The sequence below is a fragment of the Protopterus annectens genome, chromosome 4.part0 (genome assembly GCF_019279795.1).
Source record: "Protopterus annectens isolate FY-2018-M chromosome 4.part0, PAN1.0, whole genome shotgun sequence".
NCBI classification, from domain to species: Eukaryota; Metazoa; Chordata; order Ceratodontiformes; family Protopteridae; genus Protopterus; species Protopterus annectens.
In genome coordinates this window covers 587,291,156-587,316,107 of record NC_056733.1, presented here as the reverse complement: position 1 = coordinate 587,316,107, position 24,952 = coordinate 587,291,156, and the positions used below count along the sequence as shown (strand labels likewise).

General features: G+C 40.3%; 1 protein-coding gene across 2 annotated transcripts in view; it reads left to right on the top strand.

Moving 5' to 3' along the window:
* USP30 (ubiquitin specific peptidase 30) overlaps window positions 1–24,952 on the top strand; it is an 811,144-nt gene that overhangs the window by 306,705 nt on the left and 479,487 nt on the right. The window lies entirely within an intron of this gene.

The following is a 24,952-nucleotide window of genomic DNA, read 5'->3' as shown; positions in this document are numbered from 1 at the left end:
TTATACTTTAAATCTAGAGCAGGCTTTGCCACTGCAGTCTTGCAGGGCATTTTGGCTCCTCCTAGTTCCACCTAGTGCCTACCATCCCTTTCTTAGCTTTGGGATTCTACCCATCTGTTATGACTGCAGCTGTATGCACGATGAACATAGTACAGTTTTGTACCTACCATAAATGTAGATGTTCGAGTGCTAATACAGCTGCAGTCCAGGTTTCCCTCCCTCCTTCCCCTCTTGGGACAGGCCTATAGGCTAACACATCCTCATACAACCTGATTGGGGTATTCATTTATGATGTATTTGCTTGCAACTACTGTATTTTGATTATATTGCACTGCATTATTACACAAATTTATGTATTGCCTTCCTCTGGGGGCACCTGACATCTGGGGCAAGAAAAACTGAAGAAAATGGCGTCGGCTGGTTCATTTATACCCCTGTCGCACTGACGTCAGGGAAGAAGCGACGACAACCGACGCCGGACCTAGACTTTGGAATTCGGCCGACCGAGGACCCGCCTGACGGCAGGAGAACCCATCTGTTATGACTGCAGCTGTATTAGCACTCGAACATCTACATTTATGGTAGGTACAAAACTGTACTTTTCTTTCATTCACATCATATCTCCAGTATCTGCTGTCCACTTGAGTGAAAATACTCTGAAGCCTGTTTGGAGTTTAAAAGTACCTGTGTAAATATTTCCATTGAAATATTCTAAATCATTTGGACCTCACTGCGTACCTAGAGGCCTTACAAATTTCTTCTAATTTGTTATTTTGTAATTTATCATTCTGATCTTTCTTCCCACTCTTTCTAAATCTCACATGATTGTATGTATGTATATATATATATATATATATATATATATATCTATACACACACATATATATACATGTAAATGACACAGAACTAACAGAACTGAAGTGGATTTTTAGGCTCGGATCCCATAGAGGGTATGGGCTGAATGATGCACTATCCCTCTTACCTGTCTTAAGAAATAAGAATATTAAGAAATGAGTTTACATGCCATAGGTTTTATGAAAACTTTTTATAATTATATGTTTTAGCATGTTATTGAACTTGTATTTTATGTTAAATTGATTCATTATATGAATGAACAATGGTTTTAAATATGTACGTACCTTTAAATATTTTGTAGGGAAACTGGTTTGTGTTGATTAGGTATGGTATAAAAACTGAGTCTTTTATTAAGTGTTATGATGTGTCTGAGGAAGTAATTTTTTTACGAAAGCACTTACACAGTACATTTTTGTGGAATTGGAATAAAAAACATACTTGTGGAATCTTTAATAGTGTGCCTGTCTCCATACCTTGGGATTTTTTCTGATTTATATCTTTGGATTTTGCTCACTTTGGTTTGGGACGTTTTTGCTTTTATATATATATATATATATATATATATATATATATATATTATTATTATTATTATCGTGTCATTTCATGTGCTTTACTAATTATCCCTTAGGCATCTCACCTTCTTGATTCCTTGAAAAATCCTACCAGAGCTGGTCTTTAATTCAGTGCTCCCCTGCCTGCCTCTCTCTGCATTCTGCTTAGTTCCTGATATGGACAGCATTCTTTGACCTGCAAGTCAAACACTTGCTGGCTTTTTCCCACTTTGTCACATTCCCTTCCAACTTATTTTACATTAACATAACCTTTTTTTTTGGTGTGTCTAAGTGCCTTCCTGCTATCTTTTGACTGTTTTCTATAATCTTATTTCCATGTATTCCTATTGAAACTATCTTCTTTCTGTACTCCATCCCTGGTTTACTCTTTTAAATGCTGTGTGCCACTTTATGTGTAATACTCTGTTTAATTATTTTTATTCTTAAAGTTGCTTCCAAAACCATAATTTGTTTGCATTCCTTGTACTTCATCCTTGCACCACCATCATCTTTTTCCAGTTTGAGCTGTACTCATCTGTTTGTGCTTTTTATGAAAGTTTCAGTTGTGTAGCTTTAAGGTATCCGATTGCCCTACTTGACTCTTGCCCGCCTCCCTTTCCAAATAAATTCCTTTAACTCTCTGTAAATTGCTGTATACAACTTTTCCTGTAGCTGATAAAAGTATGCTGATCTGTATACAGGACCAAAGGAACTTATAACATCTTCACCCCCTGTATTTTACTGCCCATGCCCATTAGTTTCCAGTCTATTATTTTTTAATCTGCTCATTTTTGTCCCAGTTATCCTTAGTTGTCCAAGATGGTCCTTTTTAGTCCATATACCTAAATAGTTCATCTTTTCATGGCCCCATAAGTACGGGCATAATTAAATTAATTAATGTGTAAGCACATATAATTTTTTGCTGTAGACTTTCTTTTACATTTGTTTATTTTATTCGAGTTTTGTCAACTGCAAGATATCCCTAAACAAAGGTAGTTTTTTTTTTATCTTGTTTATTTTATTTATTTATTTTATTTTACATTTGTTAACCGGGATAGTCCACTGGACACATTTTCAGTGGAGTCCTGGAGAGAAAAGCTCCATAAATAAAAACAATACATGTAATATATAGTGTATAAACAAAAGTTACAAAGAAAAGTTACATTCAAGTACAGTTATACAAAGCTCAAGTAGTAACTACAGACATAATAACACGGCTGGTGGAACAAAGGAGTACTACAACATTACTAAAGTCTCAAAGCCTTAGAGAACATCAACATTATATCTGGAGTGACAAGTGTAAAACAACAACATCATAATGGTTGATGAAAAGACTAAACCAGAACAAAATATCATTTTCATTAATCATATGTGTATGTAGAGCCCTAGGATCTAGACCCAGTAGTTATCAATTAAAAATCGTCATGTAAGATTAGGAGTAGAGAGCATAGTGAAGGAGGGGCTAAACTACAGGAGGGTCTAACCTGGTGCAGTGCAGGAGCATAGCCAGCTATTAATGGGATGGATTTTTAATGATTTTTTTTTTAAAACTGAGTAAAGGAGGTGATAGTAGGTATATGACTAGGTAGAACGTTCCAGATTTTAGTTACATAATTAGAGAAGAGGAGTCACCTGCAGTAGATTAGATTTAGTTACTTTTAGAATAGATTTATTACTGGAGCGAAGAGTCCTATTATTGCTGTGGAGGTGAAGTAGGTTTTGTAGTGCAGGGTTTTTTTTCTGGATGATACAGAATTTTATGGGCCAGAACAAGTTGATTGTATTGTAAGAGTTGGGGAAGTTCCAACCAGTTGAGCTGCTTCAAGGATGAACAGTGGTGAGATCTAAATGGGGAGTCTGAGGCGAATCTAGCTATTTTCTTGTAGCATGAGTCAAGCTTAGCTAGGTCTGTTTTTCTAAGGTTGGTTAGAGAAGGGTAGAATTGAGGCGAATGTGAGCTACGGTTGCTTTGGGTGATTGGGTAAGGAATTGTGTATTTCTATAGAGGGTACCTAGTTTTTTGTGGACTTTCTTGATGGTCTGGGAGATGTGAATATCAAATCTGAGATTATCAATATCTACACCAAGGAGTTTGGTGTGATCTGAGGGAGAGATAGTGGTTTTGTTATTGAACATGATATTAAAGGTGGTAGTTGAAGAGGAGGACCTAGTAGGTTTAAAGAGCAGTAATTTGGTTTTAGCAGGGTTTAGAATAAATTGGATATTGGATAGCCATGCTTCAGTAGAGAGGAATGATTCTTGTGTTAATGTATGAAGTTCCTTTAGTGAGGAAGCTGCAGAAATTAACGTAGAATCATCTGCATACTGTATAACAGATGCATTGGGGGTGGAGGAGTAAAGCTTGTTGGTATAAAGGGTGAACAGCAATGGGCCTAATATAGAATCCTGAGGAACACGTAGGGTGACTGGAAGAAGGGGAGAGAAGTCTTGTTTCCACAGAACTGCCTGCTGATGGCCGGCTAAATAGCTTTGGAACCATGCTATGGATGACTGAGAAAGAGCTAATTCAGATAGTTCTGTTTTCAGAAAGTCATGCCTAACCATCTCAAAGGCATTTGATAAGTCTTATTTGATAATTCTTACCACTTATTTCCCTGAATATGTAATTTAACTAAAGGCTGAAAGCACATATAGCAAGTAAGAGAGAGAAAGAGGATATCCCTGTTTGGTCACTCTGTTTAAAGTAAAGTTGTCAGAAAGGACTCCTCCAAGCTTTATTTTTAATTTTGATTCATCCAATATTCTCCTTATTAACTCATATATCATACTGTTTGGGAATGCAAATGTTAACACTGCCGTATTCACGAGTTTCCAGTAAACCCTTTCAAACACTTTCTGTACATAGACACTAAACAACAATATCAGAGTTTTTTTTATATTCTGATTTCTTCTAAATCATCATTGTCCTGTTAATCTTATTAAGATGTTTATCTCCCTTCCTCAAAGACAAATTGATTTGTGTTTCAGCTTTGGAAACTTTTTTGTAATTTTCTTAGCTACTTTAGACGGGTCGATATTATATGCTCGAAGTTTTAAAACTTCGACGTTCATATGATCGACACCATATGAGCGAAGTTTTAAAACATCGAACATATAATAAAAACTAAACAAAAACAAAAAAAACCTACCTGAGCGCTCTGAGCAGGGTTGCAAGCCCCCTGCACCCCCACTGCCCCGCTACTTAAATATACCAACTCCGAGATTGCATTACAGTGAAGTAAAGGGAAATATTCCCTTTGGTGATCTCCATTGAAACTTTAGAGCTTTCAAAAGATTGGTCATATGGTGTCAACCATATGAGACCTGAACTTTTGAAAGTTTGAGCTTCTGATATAGACCCACTTTAGACATAAATATGTTTTATTTGTGGTTTAGAATAAAAATGGGTCTGTCTAAAGCAGTGTCTACAGGATTATTGTCCGCCTTTGGTAATACTGCCACCACTGACTTCTTCCACAATGCAGGTATTTCCCAAAATGTTATTAAATAATACCTTTGAAATCTTTAACCAACTTCTTTCTATTAAGTTCCAAATTTGTGTGAATTATATCCATTCCTAGAGATTTCACTGTTGCTTACTTCACATTATTTATTTATCCTTTATTTGTTATGGCTGTTAATTTTTCCTTTTCACCACTTTGGAGTATCTAACGTTTCCAAAAACTCTTCCAAATATGTCTCTTCTTGATTTCCTCACACCTCTGCTCTTTATACATGTTAAGAAAATTGCCAGGATATCTGTTATCTCTTCAGGATTCCCAGATAACCTTCTTAGTATTGCCACAGCTCTTTCTAATTTCTGTTGCCCAAGTCTTTGGTCTAAAAATTTCTGTGTTCTGGGTTTATTGTCAGAAAACAACTGCTTAACTCTAATATTATTAAACTTGTGCAGATCATCCAAATGCTCATTTATTTTGCTGTTAGTACTCTGCAGTTGTTCCTCTTCTTTCTTAACAGCTTTATTAAACTTTCACTTAAGACATAGGCCAACATACATTTATATGAAAGAAAACAAACCATATTAACATCTTCCCAGTTGCAAACATTATATATCACATATATTCTTTTGTATATTTATCATCAATTCAGGATTACATAAATTGATCAATTTCTGACTTCCCTTAAACATTACCCGTCCTCCAAAATGGTATTCTGCATGTGTTGTTCCCACTATTAATTTTTTTATGTAATTTGCTCCTACCCTTTTCCAGAGATCCCAGTTCCAGTTCTTTTATTTCTGTTACAATATTCCATACTTCAAATACAGTCGGTTTAGACTTTGATTTCCATTTTCTAGTAATTGCTTTTTTGGCAGCCACCACAATTATCAAAATTTAACAAGGCCTTACAGAGTCTAGGCAATTCAGATCCTGTATCCCAGCTCGAAAAATCATTTCCGTAGTTACACTCATTTGCTCACCGAATATTTCTGACAGAGTACTCTTTAGGGAATTTTTTTAAGTCTGCCAACTCATTACACAATGTGTGTTTCTAGTTACCTTTTTCTTCCCCATTGCACTTCCAACATTTGCCATCTACTGAGGAAGAATTTTTTGGAGTCTGCTTGAGGTTTGAAAATACATACGCAAATATTCCCAAGCAAAAACCCTAACTCTTCTAGTCTTTATTGCATATTTGGGAGCCATATATATGTATTCCTATTGTTTCCTTGTGAATTGCATATCCAGTCTCTCTTTCCAATCTTTTCTAACATCCTCTGATTAACTCCTGTAGTTACTGTGCAGTATTTTATATGCCCCAGTAGTTATCCCTTTTTAACAGGAGCTTCTGTTATAGATTCATTTAAAAACTTTACCAGAACAACTTTTTGAGAGTTGTTAAGGAAGATAGAAGTATCTTCAGAAGTTATAACTAGTGACTGAGATAAAACGAAAATGGATTTTAAAAACAGGGTTGAAATAAAAGAGAAAGATATATAGTTAAGAAGTAATAGAAATTACTTTAGCGGGACTGACAAAGTATTGCTGAATAAGGGGAATCTCACAGAACAAGAGGAAAATAAGAGTATCTGGATAATATGCAGACGTTTAGAAAGACTGCAATTAAGCAGCTATATTTTGATGATAATTCCAGAGCACAAAAACATATAGCACAATGACTTAGGCAACAGAATGTTGAAAGGGTTGTTGCCAAACTTAAGTAAACTATAATAATACAAATAACTAAAGATCCTGTAGAGGATTTAGAGATATTCTGGAAATGTTATGAGTAATTGTGCAAAGCAGAGAATTCTGGAAATCAAGAAACCCTACAAATGGAAATGTTTATGGAAGACTTAGTTATTCCAAGTTTAGAGGTAGAAGAGGCTCATCAACAGTTAAGATAGGAGGTGATGAGATAAAAACAGAGGTATATAATAAATCTTCAGCAAAGTCTCCAGGAACCGATGGTATTCATGTGGAAGTTTGGAAATTAGGAAGGAAGAAAGTGATACAGATCTGTAAGATTTTGTTTAACGGTATTTTAAAAGGAGGGAAAGCACCAACATCTTTGAAGAAAGCTGTGGTGGTTGTGTTACCTAAAAATGATGCTTCAGACCCAGCTTCACATAGAGCCACTTAAATTTTAAACCACAGTTATGAAGTGTTTATGTCTGTACTAGCTAAAAGAATGGCAGATGTGTTGCCAAAAGTGATAGATATAGATCTGTGCATTTTTTGTGGAGGGGAGGCAAACATTCGATAACATTAATAGAAGAGTAATGATCCAGAGGGAAGTAGAATGTAAGAAAGTACTGCTGTTGTTGTTGGATCTTGATGCAGAGAAAACATTTGACAGAGTAAGCTGGGAGTTTGAGTAAGGCATTGGATGGATTTCCATTCCCTGATACAATAATACGATTTATTAGAAGGGTATATGAAGGACTGGAGGCAAGAATTAAAGTGGGAGGGTTCCTCTCAGATAAGCTATGTTTGAACAGAGGAACCAGGTGTGGGTGTCCCCTTTCCCCTTTATTTGTTTTATATTTAGAACCATTAAAAAAAATAATAAGGGACTCATAAATACAAAGATATAATTGATATGATCAGATGTCCTTTTCATTCTTCCTCACTAATGGGTTCGGATCCAGTCCTCTGATTCGGCTCGGCTGCATATACTAGACTTTGGATCCAGCTCTTGAGCTCCTCCCTCTACCTGTAATGCCCTACTTCATACCCATTGCCTCAGATCTTGTTTGTTGCCATCATGGTTAGACTTAGGTTCGCCTCTTGAGCATTTGTAAGCAAGTTTTTTTTCTTATTATTGGCTGTTAAAATTTCTCAATTTTTTCCCTAAACTTTTGAATTTAATCTTGCAATCTCCTCTTAATTGTCATTGGCGTTAGGGATTTCCTTTTGACTCTTATATTAACTTCCTTTCTTCTAAGTGTTTAGTAGTCTTCCTATCATTGTTGGTACCTTCTGTTACCTGATTTAAAAGGTATCTTCTGTAAATAGCGTAGCTGGTATTTTTTATCCCTCCCTTTCCTTCCAGGGTGTTTATACTAATAACCTTTTCTAGTAATTTCCTTTCTGGTAACTGTTCCTTTTCTTCTATTAAAATAAAGAAAGTTGTTGTTTACCTTCCATTTGTTCATACAGAATTTGTTCTCCTTTTTCTGTAGTTATGTCAGACAAGCCAGCAGGTTTTAAGATGTGCACTTCTTGTGGGTATAGGATCCCAAACTCAGATTACCACAAGAAGTCTGTTTATTGTCTGGGACCAGACCAAATTAACATGGCCTTTACAGTATGCTCTACTTTTAATCCGAGAGCATTGGCTGACAGGCGAAACAAGCTATTTCTCAAAGACTTACTTCCTACTACTTCTGAGACACAAACCCCCTTCAAAAACATCAAAATCAGTTTCTTCAGATGCTAGAAAAAGGTCTCCTCTGAAGTCCCCAAGGGCTTCTTCAGAGATGATAGAAAAGATTAGAAAAATCTCAGATCTGACCTCCATAGATCCTAAACCTCTTTGCCTTTCCTCGGATCCGAAGTCGTAGGCTTCTGAGCCCTCAAGCCCTTCTGTGTTGGAGGGAAGCCTTCTAGCTTAGTTTTTTTTTCTTATAACTAGCCAGTTTTCTAGTTTCAGCACTCAAATCTGTTTCTTTGAACTTGGCACTTGTTCAGAACTCATTGTAAGCACTACATAAGCTGCAAATTACTACAGCACTCAACTTTCCTCACTTGTCTAGTGGAAAGCAGTTTTTAGTACTTAATAAATAAGCACTTATCCAAGCATGTCTAAGGGTCAGCTCGCCGTGATTTCTCCTGTCTACCTGATGAATCTGGGCATCTTGGGGCAATGCAGCAATTGCCTCATGTACACAGACAACCCTCTCCTCCTACCACCCAACACTACAACCTGTGAGAGATGCACTTATATAGCCAAACTGGAAGCAAAGCTCTCTCTACCCAAGACTGGACTAGACAGTCAAGAGGAGAAGGTAAACACTTGCACCACACCACACTCATCACATAGTCCCTCAAAACCTACACCACCAAAACACACACATAGAAACACAAAACACACACCTACATTCGCGGAGGCTCTCAATAAAAACCTGCCCAAGCATCAGGGACATCCAAAGCATAAACGCAAGCAAACTCCACCCCCCAACACAACCCAAATGACACATAGCCCACAAACTCAGTGTGCCACTCAACCACAGCCCATAAGGCATAACAACGTACCCAACACTCTCGTCATAGGTTACTATATAGTCAGGCACACTGATGTTCCACTCACTAGACTAAACAAGGAAAAAGTAACTGTCAGCTGCCTGTCGGGTGCCAGGATCCGCCACATACCGCATGCACTCAGGTCACTCCACAATAAGTACAAATATGACACTGTCATTGTCCATGTTGGTGTGAATGACCTGAGATGTACCTCCCTGGACTACATGAAAAGAGACATGGAGGAGCTCTCCGATCTTGTATCCCAGGAAGGTATGACCCTAACCCTGAGTAGCATCCTGCCATCACCCAGAATGATACCACAGTACAACGACAAAATGATTGACTTCAAAAATTGGCTAAACTTCTGGTGTCATTCTAAGGGGATCCAGTATTTGTCTGCCTGTGACGACATGATCGACAGTCCACGATGCTTTGCCAGAGATGGCCTGCACCTGTCGACCTTAGGATTCCGGATATTGGCTAAGGCTCTTGCCACCCTTATAGTGCCTTTTTTAGGCAAGGTTCAAATGACAAATTCACCACCATAACAGGTACAAGCAAGCAAAATCTGAGGGTAATTCTATTCAATGCTAGAAGTCAAAACCTCAAAATGCACTCACTCGAGACACTCCTTAAAATGGAGAACATTGACATCTGTGCAGTGACAGAGACCTGGTTCAAAGCTCCAGAGAGCACCCCTGCATTACCAGGCTTCAATTCTTACCACACCTTTCGGCCACCTAACCAAGAAAGAAGCACTAAAGGCAGAGGCATGTCCATATTCATTAAGGATATCCACACCTCCAGGCTAGTTGCACAGCATAATGCATCCGAGATTATCCAAGTGCAACTAACTCTGGGCAAGACTGCAATCCAAATTGTAGCTTGCTTCAGACCCCCCACCATGCCCCAGAATTCACACTCCTCATTTATTGATACACTGGAAAGTATTAGGGTACAGCCCAACACCCTAATAATAGGCGATTTCAACTACCCCACCATTAACTGGGAAAACTACTCATGTACCAACTCTTTTGCTCAACGTTTTCTAGAATTCATAAATTCCAACGCCTTGGATCAACTTGTTCACACCCCCACCAGGGGCAGCAATATCCTAGACCTGGTCATTACCAACATGGGAAACAGGTATTCCACACCAGAGGTCAATTCCTCGTTGGTCAGATCCTACCACAAGCTAATCAGCCTAGACATCCACATCCCAGCCCCAATTAGGGAAACCATCATAAAAAACTTCACAAAAGCCAACTTCACACTTCTTAAGACAGAAGTGGCAAACTTCATGACACCCATGCAGATAGACAATAGAGGTATGACTGCCGAATCCTACACAAATGCACTTTATAAGCACTTACACGAGTGCATGGATCATGCTATCCCTAATAGAACCAAGATGTTATCCTCCAAAAAAAGGAAGCCAATCTGGTGGTCCTCTGCCATAAACAAACTCTACAACAGAAGAAAGAAACTGTTGCAAAAAAGAGTAAAATCCCATGACTGGAGGAACTCCTTGGTCAACCTCAGTAAGAAGCTGAGATCCCTCATAAAATCCTCCAAAGCTAGTTACGAAAACAAAATTGCCACTGACTCTAAAGACGACCACAAAGCATTCTATAGCTACGTCAAGAATCTAAATGGGAATACTCAGATCTGCTCTGAGTTACAGCATAATGGCACTAAATATACAGAACCAACTGATATTGCCAACATCCTAGCAGATAGGTTCAGTGCTAACTTTACCCCCCCCTTTCACCCCCAAGAGGGCCCATCTCTATACCAGAAGAATGCAAAGTTCCTATAATCACGGCTGCACAGGTAAAAAACACACTCTCCAAAGCCAAGAACTCAGCATCCATGGGACCTGACAATATCCCAGGCTGCGTTCTACACGAACTACAGAATGAACTGGCACCCTACCTAAGTACCATGTTCAATCATAGCCTCACCTCAGGCTTTGTACCCACTGAATGGCGCACCGCGACAGTTATCCCACTCCACAAAGGGGGAGCCACGATGGACCCCGGGAACTACTGCCCCATTAGCCTGACGAGCCTGGTCTGCAAGGCCATGGAATGTATCATCGTGGAACTCATAAACAAAGACATTGGTAATCTCCAAACTCTGGACCCTACTCAGTTTGGATTTGTAAAAGGCAGATCATGTCTCCTAAACCTGATTGACTTCTTTGAAGCAGTCAGCAAAGCCATAGATGAGGGTAAAATGGTTCACACATCTTATCTAGATCTTGCCAAGGCTTTCAACACCATCCCCCACTCTGGAATTATAGATAAGCTCACTAAACTAGGTATAAATCCCTATGTCACAAGATGGGTTGCCAACTGGCTCATGGACAGAACCCACACTGTGAAAGTAGCGGATTCCTAATCCGACATCAGACCAGTGACAAATGGAGTACCACAGGGTTCAGTCCTGGGTCCTCTCCTGTTTGGTATCTACTTCTCTGAAGTGCAGGCCAACACAGAAGGTCTTTGGCTAACAAAGTTTGCAGATGACTGCAAACTAGGAGCCATAATCGAAACTCCTAATGATGTGGACAACTACAAAAGGGCCTCACTGAGACAGATACCTGGTGTCAAAGCCATGGCCTGAAGCTCAATGCCAAAAAGTGTATTGTCATCCCCTTTGGTAAAAACTCCCTACCCATGAACTACCACATAGCTGGTAGTCTGCTTAATGCCGAAAATGTGATAAGAGACCTTGGGACACAGGTGGACAGTAGTCTCTCCTTTGATAATCACATTGCCACAGTGGTCAGGAAATCCTTCTACGTGGCTCATCTCATCACAAAAGGATTCTCATCCAGAAAAAAAGAGGTCATTGTTCCCCTCTACTCATCACTCATTAGACCCATTATAGAGTACAACGCCCCTTTTGGTATGTACCTCACAAGACATCTACAACAACTGGAAAGACCACAGAAATACCTCACAAAGAGGATTACTGGCCTCATACAGATGCCCTATGCAGACCGTCTCAAAAAACTACAGCTTTACTCCATCGTATATCGCCTACTCAGGGGCAATCTCTGCCTAACATACAAAGCTATGTCAAACCCAGAGCTGTTGGATATGCTCCACTTAAAGAAATCCCAATCCCTCCGAGCTACACGCTCTAGGGACCTTAACCTTGTCACCACAATAAACAGAACATGCTGGAGGGATAGATTCCTGTCCCAGAGACTTCCCATACTCAGGAACAGACTACCTATCTATGTCAAACAGAGCTCCTCATTAGCACTCTTCAAGAAAAATCTTGATGATTGGATGGGAAATGGGAAATTCACCCCGGGGATCACTTCTGTGGCTCTGCTCGACAGCGGGACAGGAAAATAATTTTCTTGGGTGGCGAAAGACAGGGTACATTTTTTGGCTAGGTTTGTATGGGCCCTAGGGCCGATAGCCTAGTACCTACCTATGAAAGCGTTGGCCCCTGTAGTGATATCTCCATTACCTTCTACTACTGCTTCAGATCCTAACCCCTTGGATCCGAGAGCCAGTACATCTTGCAGAAACCATCCTCCAGAGTGTACAGTCAAACCTATTTCTGCCTCTCTACCATGCAGTTATCCCAAAGTCCGAAGAAACATTCTAGGCCCCCTTCCACAGTGTCGTCTAGGTCTTCCAGAAGTCTGTTAGAGGCAGATGTGGAGGGTCTATATTATATTATCGAAAGTTTAATTCAGCGAACACTCACATGAGCGAAAACGCTGGAAATCAGACTTCATATTGTGGGGGGGGCTGCACCCCCCCACCCCCGATAACTATGTATTCCTACTCCGAGATCGCACTACAGTGAGGAAAGGGCAAATATCGCACTCCTCACTCTGCCACGACCCCACAAACACCCTTTCGATTTCCAGCGTTTTCGCTCATGTGAGCGTTCGTTGGATTAAACTTTCGATAATATAATATAGACCCGATGTGGATAGAATGATGCAAAAATTCCTCAGAGCACAGATCCAGATGTGGGTTCTGCCAGCTCTGTCTCCTCCTGGATCCATGAGTGTACCTACGAAGTCCATTATTTCTCCCTCTCCAATCTGACCAGTGGTTTTGGAGTCCCAGGATCTGAGATCTTCAAGAGGTTTGGCATTGGATCCTTGGAAAGTTTCTTCTTCCACTCTGATGATTTCCCTGACTGGTTCTGCTCCAATACCCTTGGATTGGAGCGGGTCTTGGAGCCGGGTTCGAGGAGTTGAGTTCGCCTCTAGTTTTGTTGGATTTGTCCATCCCTGTTGGAGCTTCAGCACTGGATAGCTCTGATCCAATTCTCCCCTTGAGGCTTGGATTCGGGGGTGGCCCTGACCTACCTTTTTTTCAGAACCTTTGACTCCAAGTAGGGGAGAAAGGGTTTCCCCTGGTCCCTTGGTGTTTAAGGTGGTAGAAAGGTTTTTTTTCTCTCCATAGAGAACCTTCGTGTAATGTTTCAGAGCCTATCCCTTTTTCTTCATTGGTTCCAAGCTCTTAGTCCCTCAGACCTACTCCTCAGGGACAGCCAGTTCCAATTAGTCTTTAGACACTTGCATTAGAGCAACTTCCCTTCTCTTCTGACACCTCCCCTGAGCGTCCCATAGAGATGTCTCTTGGAAGAGGATGTCTAAGAGGAGACACACAGCCTCCCCCCATGGAGTCTCTCACAGAAGACACTGATTTTGATGAGGGAGAAGGATCACCCAGGTCATCACCTAATGACAACCCCTTTTGAGTTGTTTAAGAAATCCTTACGCAGAAAGGTGGTTAGTCATCCAAAACTCCTTCTCCTGAAGAATCCGTGTTCCTGGAGACTTTTGTTTCAAGACCATCTACAACTTGGGTGACCCTCTCCAAGTGGATGAACTTTTTGATCTAGTTTCCTGCCATGCATGGAAAGAGCCAAATACTGTCAATCCTACCCCCAAGCACCCAGACAAGTTTTTGGCCCTTGCTTCGGACTTACCTCACTATAGCAAAGCATCTTCAGGATGTGTACTATCACACAAAAATAGACAGACAATCCAGAAGACATCTTTGCTTTCAGCTGGGAGCCAATCATTATCAATTCAGAGCTCTGCCCTTTGGACTCATCACAGTCCCAATGGTGTTTACCAAATGCATGGCAGTAATGGTAGCTCACTTGAGACTGCAGGGATTTCAGGTGTTTCCATATCTGGGCAATTGGCTCCTCACCACCCCCTCCAGACATCAACTACAACATGCCAGGGACTATTTTCTCCAGATTTCCAACACCTTGGACATCTCTATAAATTATGCCAAATCAAAACCTACCCCATTTCATAGCCTGGAATTCATATGGACAGTTTTAAACACAACTACTCAGGTGGCATCTTTACCTCTCCACTGCATTATCTCTATCAAAAATCAGGTCCAGACTATCCTTTCTCATCCTTTCCTCCAGCAAGATTAGCACTTCAAGCACTTGGATCTATGTCAGCTGCCATAATACTGCTCCCTCTTGCGTGCTTCCTTATGTGAACTCTCCAGTGGACTTTAGCTGCACAATGGTCCATTCTACGTAAACCCCAGTCTTTTCAAGTAAAGCTTACCTCGATTCTCAAGAGTCACATTCATTGATAGACACAAAGCAATGAGATTGTTCTGGACAGACCATTCGTTGTTCCAAACCTAATCACCCCACTGACCACAGATGCTTCCCAACTAGTCAGTAGCGAATATGATCTTCAGGCATTGGATTCAACCTTGCTGCTACCTATTTGCCACCCATCTCAACAACAAGTGCAGCAAGTACTTCACTCTGATCCCCTCGTCAGCAGGAGGCACTGAGAGACTCTCTGCATCATGCTTGGCACTTGGGTTTCCTTTATGCTTACCCTCCTCTTCCCCTGATTCCAAAATTCCTACAGAAAGCAAACAGACTGAGTAATCCTCAGTGCACCCCTTCTGGCCTCAGCAAGTGTGGTTCCCCTTTCTACAGTATCATCTTCATTATCCTCCATGGATACTGGAGCCCTTGACAAAGGAGGTACTGCCAGCACAGCTAACTGGAATTTTGTAAATAATTATATGTCGTTGGTTAATATCAAAATGGTTTGTGTGAAATGCTTGTGTTACAAAATGTATTAGAACTGTATGTCATGTGTATATCAAACTAGGTTTGTACAGACGTGTGTTGAACAGATATTTTATAAAGTGCTATTTGAAATGTAACCACTGTATATCCTACTGGAAAATAACAGAAATGTACATGCACTATTGTAACTGTTTAAATGTTTATATTTTAATAGTGGAAACTGGAACACAGAAGGTTAACTTCAGTCCAGCAAAACTTCAGAAAAATAGCTGAAATTAAATTACTTTGTGGCTGCAAAATAAAAGATGATAACTTTCAGTTTCCATGCAACAAGGAGAGACAATGTTTGTACTAGGGAGATTTCTGTATTGTCTTTAAAGTGAAATTACTATTTTTGAAATATGAAAGAATCCAATTGATGCTATGTGGTCCAATCTCGCCTACATTCTTACTCACGGGTTTGGGGCCGAACATCGGCTCCGACTCGGATAACTTATTTTTCTAGCACAAAGTCTCTAATTGGCTGGGCTAACCTGGTATCCCATGTTGCACTGCTCCATAGCCCCAGATCTCGTTTGCCACTCGTGTAGCTAGGACGTGATCTCGCTTGGCTGTGGCTAAGTAGCTTTAAAACTTCTTTTTTCTCACTGAATATTGTGGTTTTTCCTCACAAAAGCTATTTGCTCTTGTTGTTTAGCGTGTGTTGTGGTGTGAGTGATTTTTGTTGGTATCCCTCTGTTCTGACGGGCTAGGCCCGTTTAATTTAGAGGACCTAGTCTTCCCTCTGTTGTCTAGTTTTTGTCTAATTTTTCCTGTATAAAAAGCGTTTTTTCCTCGCTCCTGTGTGTGTGTGTGTGTGTGTGTGTGTGTGTGTGTGTGTTAGTCGTTTCAAGAATTGTTTAAGTTGGAGATTCTTGTCAGTAGTTGTTAGCGGTAGTTTCCCGCCTTAACCGTTTTTGGACTAGGGTCCTGTTGCTTGTTTTTTTTGTGTGCAGTGGTCATTGATATGTCAAAGGATCAAAAGGAACATAAACCCTCTGGGTTTAAGAAATGTTCTAAATGCAGCTACAAGATCTCCATAACAGATGGACATTCCGTTTGTGTATACTGCCTAGGGGCGATAAATTTACAAGAGTCCTGTAGCTTTTGTCACACCTTCAGTCCGAGGGTGCTACAGGAAAGAAAAAAATAAACTTATACTGAAGGGTCTTCTAAAGCCTTCCTTTGAGGAGTCCTTGGACTCTTCCTCTGGTTCCCAAACTAAAGCCAAGACTTCTAAGGCTAAGAAGAGATCTCTGGCTCCATCTGTTTCATCGGAGCCACCGGAGAAGACCACCAAATTGGATTCTACCTCCTTGGCTCCTTTGGCCTTGGGGCCACAGGAGGTAGCTGTGTTACTTGAATCAGCCTCGGCTCCAATTCTGTTAGAGCCCATTCGGAGCCGGTCTCCTAGTGTTAGACACGGATCTCCAGATAGGAGATCACAATCACCTTCTCTGTCCTCCATATCCTCCAGACTCTCTGATTTGGATGTGGATAGGGTGGTCCAGAGGCTCCTGCAGTCATCTCTGTTGGCAAAATTATTTTTGGTGCCGACCCAGTCGGCTCCGGAGCCAGTCCTGATGATTGTACCGATGGTTCCTCCTCCAAGCACCTCCTTGTCTTCGGAGCCGGAGTGTTCTGCTCCGGGTGATGTTCTGCCGGCTCCTATACCTCTTAAGGGTTTATCGGTGCCGACGTCAGCTCCAACCATGTCGGCTCCGTCCTCTGGTTTCGGAACTCGGGTTTCCTCTGTCAGGCCCGAGGGGGATACTTCGGTACTTGTCTGTTCTGAGCCTCCCTCTCAGCGCTTTGGCTCGGGGAACTCCGTCTCTGGTCATGGCCTCGCAGGTTGGTCGGTCTTCTGATTCGGGGGGACCCGCCTTCGAGGCCATGAGGAGTGCACTGGCCAGATCTTCAGTGACATCACCCGGATCGGTCATTCCATCCCCTTCCACACTGGCGAGAGCCTCTGATGTCCCCCTATCAGTTGACGGCAGAACCCCAAGGTCTGGGGATACCCCCATGAGCGGTCCCCAGCTTTCTGAGGGCCCCTCGGAGTCGGTGCCTGAGGAGCCCTCAAGAAAGAAGTTGTGCAAGAGGAAGCACATAGACTCCCAGGACGAGTCTCTCACTTCTGATACCGACCTCGAGGAGTCAGAGGGGTCCCCCAAGTCGTCCTCCAATGACGTCTCTTTCTCAGACATCCTGGAGATTTTGAGGCAGAGAGGCGGCTGGTCATCCAAAACCCCCTCTGAGGAGGAGATGGTATTCCTCAAGGCCTTTGGGGCTCAACCCTCCGCCTCCTGGGTGTCTTCACCCTTTGATAGGCTCCTAGATTTGATCTGTCGAAGGGTGTGGGAGACTCCTGACTCGGTGGAACCTGTACCCAGATGCCCTAATAAATTTCTTTCAGCTCCCCCTGGGAAAGAGTTCCTGTCCAAAGGGGTTTCTGTGGATGCCATGGTGGTGGAGGTGGCGGCCACTCAGCAGGAAGTAGCCGAGTCTTCTTCTTCCGTCCATCCTCCTAACAAGGAGTCCAGGAGTATGGATTGGTACGGGAAGCGTACCCTCTCTTCAGTGACATTCACCCTACGGTCTCTGAATTAACTTTGTCATTTTACTAGGCTCCAGAGAGATCTCCTTAAAGAGTTAGGAGATACTCTAACGGGTAATGTACCTGAGGCATTAACGCAGACGGTTAACGCCCAGTTGTCTACTCTTGGCTCGATTGTCAACTCGTCCATGAGGCTCATATTTTATGCAGCCGAAGGGGCGAGTAGGGCAGCTAGCTCAGGTATAGCCCTCAGGAGGCAAGCCTGGATGTGCCGTGTCATTTCGCGGAGGCCTTCAAGTCTTCCTTCACTGACGCCCCCTTTGATTGGGTCCTCACTCTTTGGGACCAAAGTGAAAGACACCCTCACCAGATGCGAGCAGGAGGGAAAGACCCTGTCTGCCGTAGGGGTCCGTTTTTCCCTTCCATCTAGGCCTTACCCCAAGGAATCAAACTCGGATAACTCCACATATTCCTAGAAAAATATATTTCCAGTTTCTTTCATTCACATCATATCTCCAGTATCTGCTGTCCACTTGAGTGAAAATACTCTGAAGCCTGTTTGGAGTTTAAAAGTACCTGTGTAAATATTTCCATTGAAATATTCTAAATCATTTGGACCTCACCGCGTACCTAGAGGCCTTATAAATTTCTTCCAATTTGTTATTTTGTAATTTATCATTCTGATCTTTCTTCCCACTCTTTCTAAATCTCACCTGTATGTATGTATATACATACATATACATGTAAATGACACAGAACTAATAGAACTGAAGTGGATTTTTAGGCTCTGATCCCATAGAGGGTATGGGCTAAATGATACACTATCCCTCTTACCTGTCTTAAGAAATAAGAATATTAAGAAATGAGTTTACATAGCATAGGTTTTATGAAAACTTTTTATAATTATATGTTTTAGCATGTTATTGAACTTGTATTTTATGTTAAATTGATTCATTATATGAATGAACAATGGTTTTAAATATGTACGTACCTTTAAATATTTTGGAGGGAAACTGGTTTGTGTTGATTAGGTATGGTATAAAAACTGAGTTTTTTATTAAGTGTTATGATGTGTCTGAGGAAGTAATTTTTTTACGAAAGCACTTACACAGTACATTTTTGTGGAATTGGAATAATAAACATACTTGTGGAATCTTTAATAGTGTGCCTGTCTCCATACCTTGGGTTTTTTTCTGATTTATATCTTTGGATTTTGCTCACTTTGGTTTGGGATGTTTTTTGCTTATAATCATGTGCTTTAATTATCCCTTGGGCATCTCACCTTCTTGATTCCATGAAAAATCCTACCAGAGCTGGTCTTTAATTCACTGCTCCCCTGCCTCTCTCTCTGCATTCTGCTTAGTTCCTGATATGGACAGCATTCTTTGACCTGCAAGTCAAACACCTGCTGGCTTTTTCCCCACTTTGTCACATTCCCTTCCAACTTGTTTTACATTAACATAACCTTTTTTTTTCCGTGTGTCCAAGTGCCTTCCTGCTATCTTTTGACTGTTTTCTATAATCTTATTTCCATGTATTCCTATTGAAACTATCTTCTTTCTGTACTCCATCCCTGGTTTACTCTTTTAAATACCGTGTGCCACTTTATGTGTAATACTCTGTTTAATTATTTTTATTCTTAAAGTTGCTTCCAAAACCATAATTTGTTTGCATTCCTTGTACTTCATCCTTGCACCACCATCATCTTTTTCCAGTTTGAGCTGTACTCATCTGTTTGTGCTTTTTATGAAAGTTTCAGTTGTGTAGCTTTAAGGTATCCGGTTGCCCTACTTGACTCTTGCCCGCCTCCCTTTCCAAATAAATTCCTTTAACTCTCTGTAAATTGCTGTATACAACTTTTCCTGTAGCTGATAAAAGTATGCTGATCTGTATACAGGACCAAAGGAACTTATAACATCTTCACTCCCTGTATCTTACTGCCCATGCCCATTAGTTTCCAGTCTATTATTTTTTAATAATCTGCTCATTTGTGTCCCAGTTATCCTTAGTTGTCCAAGATGGTCCTTTTTAATCCATATACCTAAATAGTTCATCTTTTCATGGCCCCATAAGTACGGGCATAATTAAATTAATTAATGTGTAAGCACATATAATTTATTGCTGTAGACTTTGTTTTACATTTGTTTATTTTATTCGAGTTTTGTCAACTGCAAGATATCCCTAAACAAAGGTAGTTTTTTTTTTTATCTTGTTTATTTTATTTATTTATTTTATTTTACATTTGTTAACCGGGATAGTCCACTGGACACATTTTCAGTGGAGTCCTGGAGAGAAAAGCTCCAGAAATAAAAAAATACATGTAATATATAGTGTATAAACAAAGGTTACAAAGAAAAGTTACATTCAAGTACAGTTATACAAAGCTCAAGTAGTAACTACAGACATAACACGGCTGGTGAAACAAAGGAGTACTACAACAATACTAAAGTCTCAAAGCCTTAGAGAACATCAACATTATATCTGGAGTGACAAGTGTAAAACAACAACATCATAATGGTTGATGAAAAGACTAAACCAGAACAAAATATCATTTTCATTAATCATATGTGTATGTAGAGCCCTAGGATCTAGACCCAGTAGTTATCAATTAAAAATCGTCATGTAAGATTAGGAGTAGAGAGCATAGTGAAGGAGGGGCTAAACTACAGGAGGGTCTAACCTGGTGCAGTGCAGGAGCATAGCCAGCTATTAATGGGATGGATTTTTAATGATTTTTTTTAAAACTGAGTAAAGGAGGTGATAGTAGGTATATGACTAGGTAGAACGTTCCAGATTTTAGTTACATAATTAGAGAAGAGGAGTCACCTGCAGTAGATTAGATTTAGTTACTTTTAGAATAGATTTATTACTGGAGCGAAGAGTCCTATTATTGCTGTGGAGGTGAAGTAGGTTTTGTAGTGCAGGTTTTTTTTTTCTGGATGATACAGAATTTTATGGGCCAGAACAAGTTGATTGTATTGTAAGAGTTGGGGAAGTTCCAACCAATTGAGCTGCTTCAAGGATGAACAGTGGTGAGATCTAAATGGGGAGTCTGAGGTGAATCTAGCTATTTTCTTGTAGCATGAGTCAAGCTTAGCTAGGTCTGTTTTTCTAAGGTTGGTTAGAGAAGGGTAGAATTGAGGCGAATGTGAGCTATGGTTGCTTTGGTTGATTGGGTAAGGAATTGTGTATTTCTATAGAGGGTACCTAGTTTTTTGTGGACTTTCTTAATGGTCTGGGAGATGTGAATATCAAATCTGAGATTATCAATACCTACACCAAGGAGTTTGGTGTGATCTGAGGGAGAGATAGTGGTTTTGTTGTTGAACATGATATTAAAGGTGGTAGTTGAAGAGGAGGACCTAGTGGGTTTAAAGAGCAGTAGTTTGGTTTTAGCAGGGTTTAGAATAAATTGGATATTGGATAGCCATGCTTCAGTAGAGAGGAATGATTCTTGTGTTAATGTATGAAGTTCCTTTAGTGAGGAAGCTGCACAAATTAACATAGAATTATCTGCATACTGTATAACAGATGCATTGGGGGTGGAGGAGTAAAGCTTGTTGGTATAAAGGGTGAAAAGCAATGGGCCTAATATAGAACCCTGGGGAACACATAGGGTGATTGGAAGAAGGGGAGAGAAGTCTTGTTTCCACAGAACTGCCTGCTGATGGCCGGCTAAATAGCTTTGGAACCATGCTATGGATGATTGAGAAAGAGCTAATTCAGATAGTTCTGTGATCAGAAAGTCATGCCTAACCATCTCAAAGGCCTTTGATAAGTCTTACCACTTATTTCCCTGAATATGTAATTTAACTAAAGGCTGAAAGCACATATAACAAGTAAGAGAGAGAAAGAGGATATCCCTGTTTGGTCACTCTGTTTAAAGTAAAGTTGTCAGAAAGGACTCCTCCAAGCTTTATTTTTAATTTTGATTCATCCAATATTCTCCTTATTAACTCGTATATCATACTGTATGGGAATGCAAATGTTAACACTGCCGTATTCACGAGTTTCCAGTAAACCCTTTCAAACACTTTCTGTACATAGACACTAAACAACAATATCAGAGTTTTTTTTATATTCTGATTTCTTCTAAATCATCATTGTCCTGTTAATCTTATTAAGATGTTTATCTCCCTTCCTCAAAGACAAATTGATTTGTGTATCAGCTTTGGAAACATTTTTGTAATTTTCTTAGCTACTTTAGACGGGTCGATATTATATGCTCGAAATTTAAAAACTTTGACGTTCATATGATCGACACCATATGAGCGAAGTTTTAAAACATCGAACATATAATAAAAACTAAACAAAAACAAAAAACCTACCTGAGCACTCTGAGCAGGGTTGCAAGCCTCCTGCACCCCCCACACCCCCCGCTACTTAAATATACCAACTCTGAGATTGCACTACAGTGAAGTAAAGGGAAATATTCCCTGTGGTGATCTCCGTTTAAACTTTAGAACTTTCAAAAGTTTGCTCATATGGTGTCGACCATATGAGACCTGAACTTTTGAAAGTTCCACTTTAGACATAAATATGTTTTATTTGTGGTTTAGAATAAAAATGGGTCTATCTAAAGCAGTGTCTACAGGATCATTGTCCGCCTTTGGTAATACTGCCTCCACTGACTTCTTCCACAGTGCAGGTATTTCCCCAAAATGTTATTAAATAATACCTTTGAAATCTTTAACCAGCGTCTTCCTATTAAGTTCCAAATTTATGTGTGAATTATATCCATTCCTAGAGATTTCACTGTTGCTTACTTCACATTATTTATTTATCCTTTATTTGTTATGGCTGTTAATTTTTCCATTTCACCACTTTGGATTGTCTAACATTTACAAATACTCTTCCAAATATGTCTCCTCTTGATTTCCTCACACCTCTGCTCTTTATACATGTTAAGAAAATTGCCAGGATATCTGTTATCTCTTCAGGATTCCCAGATAACCTTCTTAGTATTGCCACAGCTCTTTCTAATTTCTGTTGCCCAAGTCTTTGGTCTAAAAATTTCTGTGTTCTGGGTTTATTGTCAGAAAACAACTGCTTAACTGTAATATTATTAAACTTGTGGAGATCATCCAAATGCTCATTTATTTTGCTCTTAGTACTATGCAGTTGTTCCTCTTCTTTCTTAACAGCTTTATTAAACTCTCACTTAAGACATAGGCAAACATACATTTATATGAAAGAAAACAAACCATATTAACATCTTCCCAGTTGCAAACATTATATATCACATATATTCTTTTGTATATTTATCATCAATTCAGGATTACATAAATTGATCAATTTCTGTCTTCCCTTAAACCTTACCCGTCCTCCAAAATGGTATTCTGCATGTGTTGTTCCCACTATTAATTTTTTTTATGTAATTTGCTCCTACCCTTTTCCAAAGATCCCAGTTCCAGTTCTTTTATTTCTGTTACAATATTCCATACTTCAAATACAGTTGGTTTAGACTTTGATTTCCATTTTCTCGTAATTGCTTTTTTGGCAGCCACCACAATTATCAAAATTTAACAAGGCCTTACAGAGTTTAGGCAATTCAGATCCTGTATCCCAGCTCAAAAAATCATTTCCGTAGTTGCACTCACTTGCTCACCCAATATTTCTGACAGAGTACTCTGTAGGGAATTTTTTAAAGTCTGCCAACTCATTTCACAATGTGTGTTTCTAGTTACCTTTTTCTTCCCCATTGCACTTCCAACATTTGCCATCTACTGAGGAAGAATTCTTTGGAGTCTGCTTGAGGTTTGAAACTACATATGCAAATATTCCCAAGCAAAAACCCTAACTCTTCTAGTCTTTATTGTATATTTGGGAGCCATATATATGTATTCCTATTGTTTCCTTGTGAATTGCATATCCAGTCTCTCTTTCCAATCTTTTCTAACATCCTCTGATTAATTCCTGTAGTTACTGTGCAGTATTTTATATGCCCCAGTAGTTTTCCCTTTTTAACAGGAGCTTCTGTTCTAGATTCATTTAAAAACTTTACCAGAGCAACTTTTTGAGAGTTGTTAGGGAAGATAGAAGTGTCTTCAGAAGTTATAGCTAGTGACCGAGATAAAACGAAAACGCTCGTGTAGCTAGGACGTGGTCTCGCTTGGCTGTGGCTAAGTAGCTTTAAAACTTCTTTTTTCTCACTGAATATTGTGGTTTTTCCTCACAAAAGCTATTTTAATAGCTATTTGCTCTTGTTGTTTAGCGTGTGTTGTGGTGTGAGTGATTTTTGTTGGTATCCCTCTGTTCCGACGGGCTAGGCCTGTTTAATTTAGAGGACCTAGTCCTCCCTCTGTTGTCTAGTTTTTGTCTAATTTTTCCTGTATAAAAAGCAGTTTTTCCTCACTCCTGTGTGTGTGTGGGTTAGTCATTTCAAAAATCGTTTAAGTTAGAAATTCTTGTCAGTAGTTGTTAGCGGTAGTTTCCCGCCTTAACCGTTTTTGGACTAGGGTCATGTTGCTTGTTTTTTTTTTTTGTGTGCAGTGGTCATTGATATGTCAAAGGATCAAAAGGAACATAAACCCTCTGGGTTTAAGAAACGTTCTAAATGCAGCTACAAGATGTCCATAACAGATGCTACAGGAAAGAAAAAAATAAACTTATACTGAAGGGTCTTCTAAAGCCTTCATTTGAGGAGTCCTTGGACTCTTCCTCTGGTTCCCAAACTAAAGCCAAGACTTCTAAGGCTAAGAAGAGATCTCCGGCTCCATCTGTTTCATCGGAGCCACTGGAGAAGACTACCAAATTGGATTCTACCTCCTCGGCTCCTTTGGCCTCGAGGCCGCAGGAGGTAGCTGTGGTGCTTGAATCAGCCTCGGTTCCAGTTCTGTTAGAGCCCATTCGGAGCCGGTCTCCTAGTGTTAGACATGGATCTCCAGATAGGAGATCACAGTCACCTTCTCTGTCCTCCATATCCTCCAGACTCTCTGATTTGGATGTGGATAGGGTGGTCCAGAGGCTCCTGCAGTCGTCTCTGTTGGCAAAATTATTTTCGGCTTCGACCCAGTCGGCTCCGGAGCCAGTCCCGATGATTGTACCGATGGTTCCGCCTCCGAGCACCTCTTTGTCTTTGGAGCCTGAGTGTTCTGCTCTGGGTGATGTTCTGCCGGCTCCGATACCTCTTAAGGGTTTATCGGTGCTGACGGCTCCAATCATGTTGGCTCCGTCCT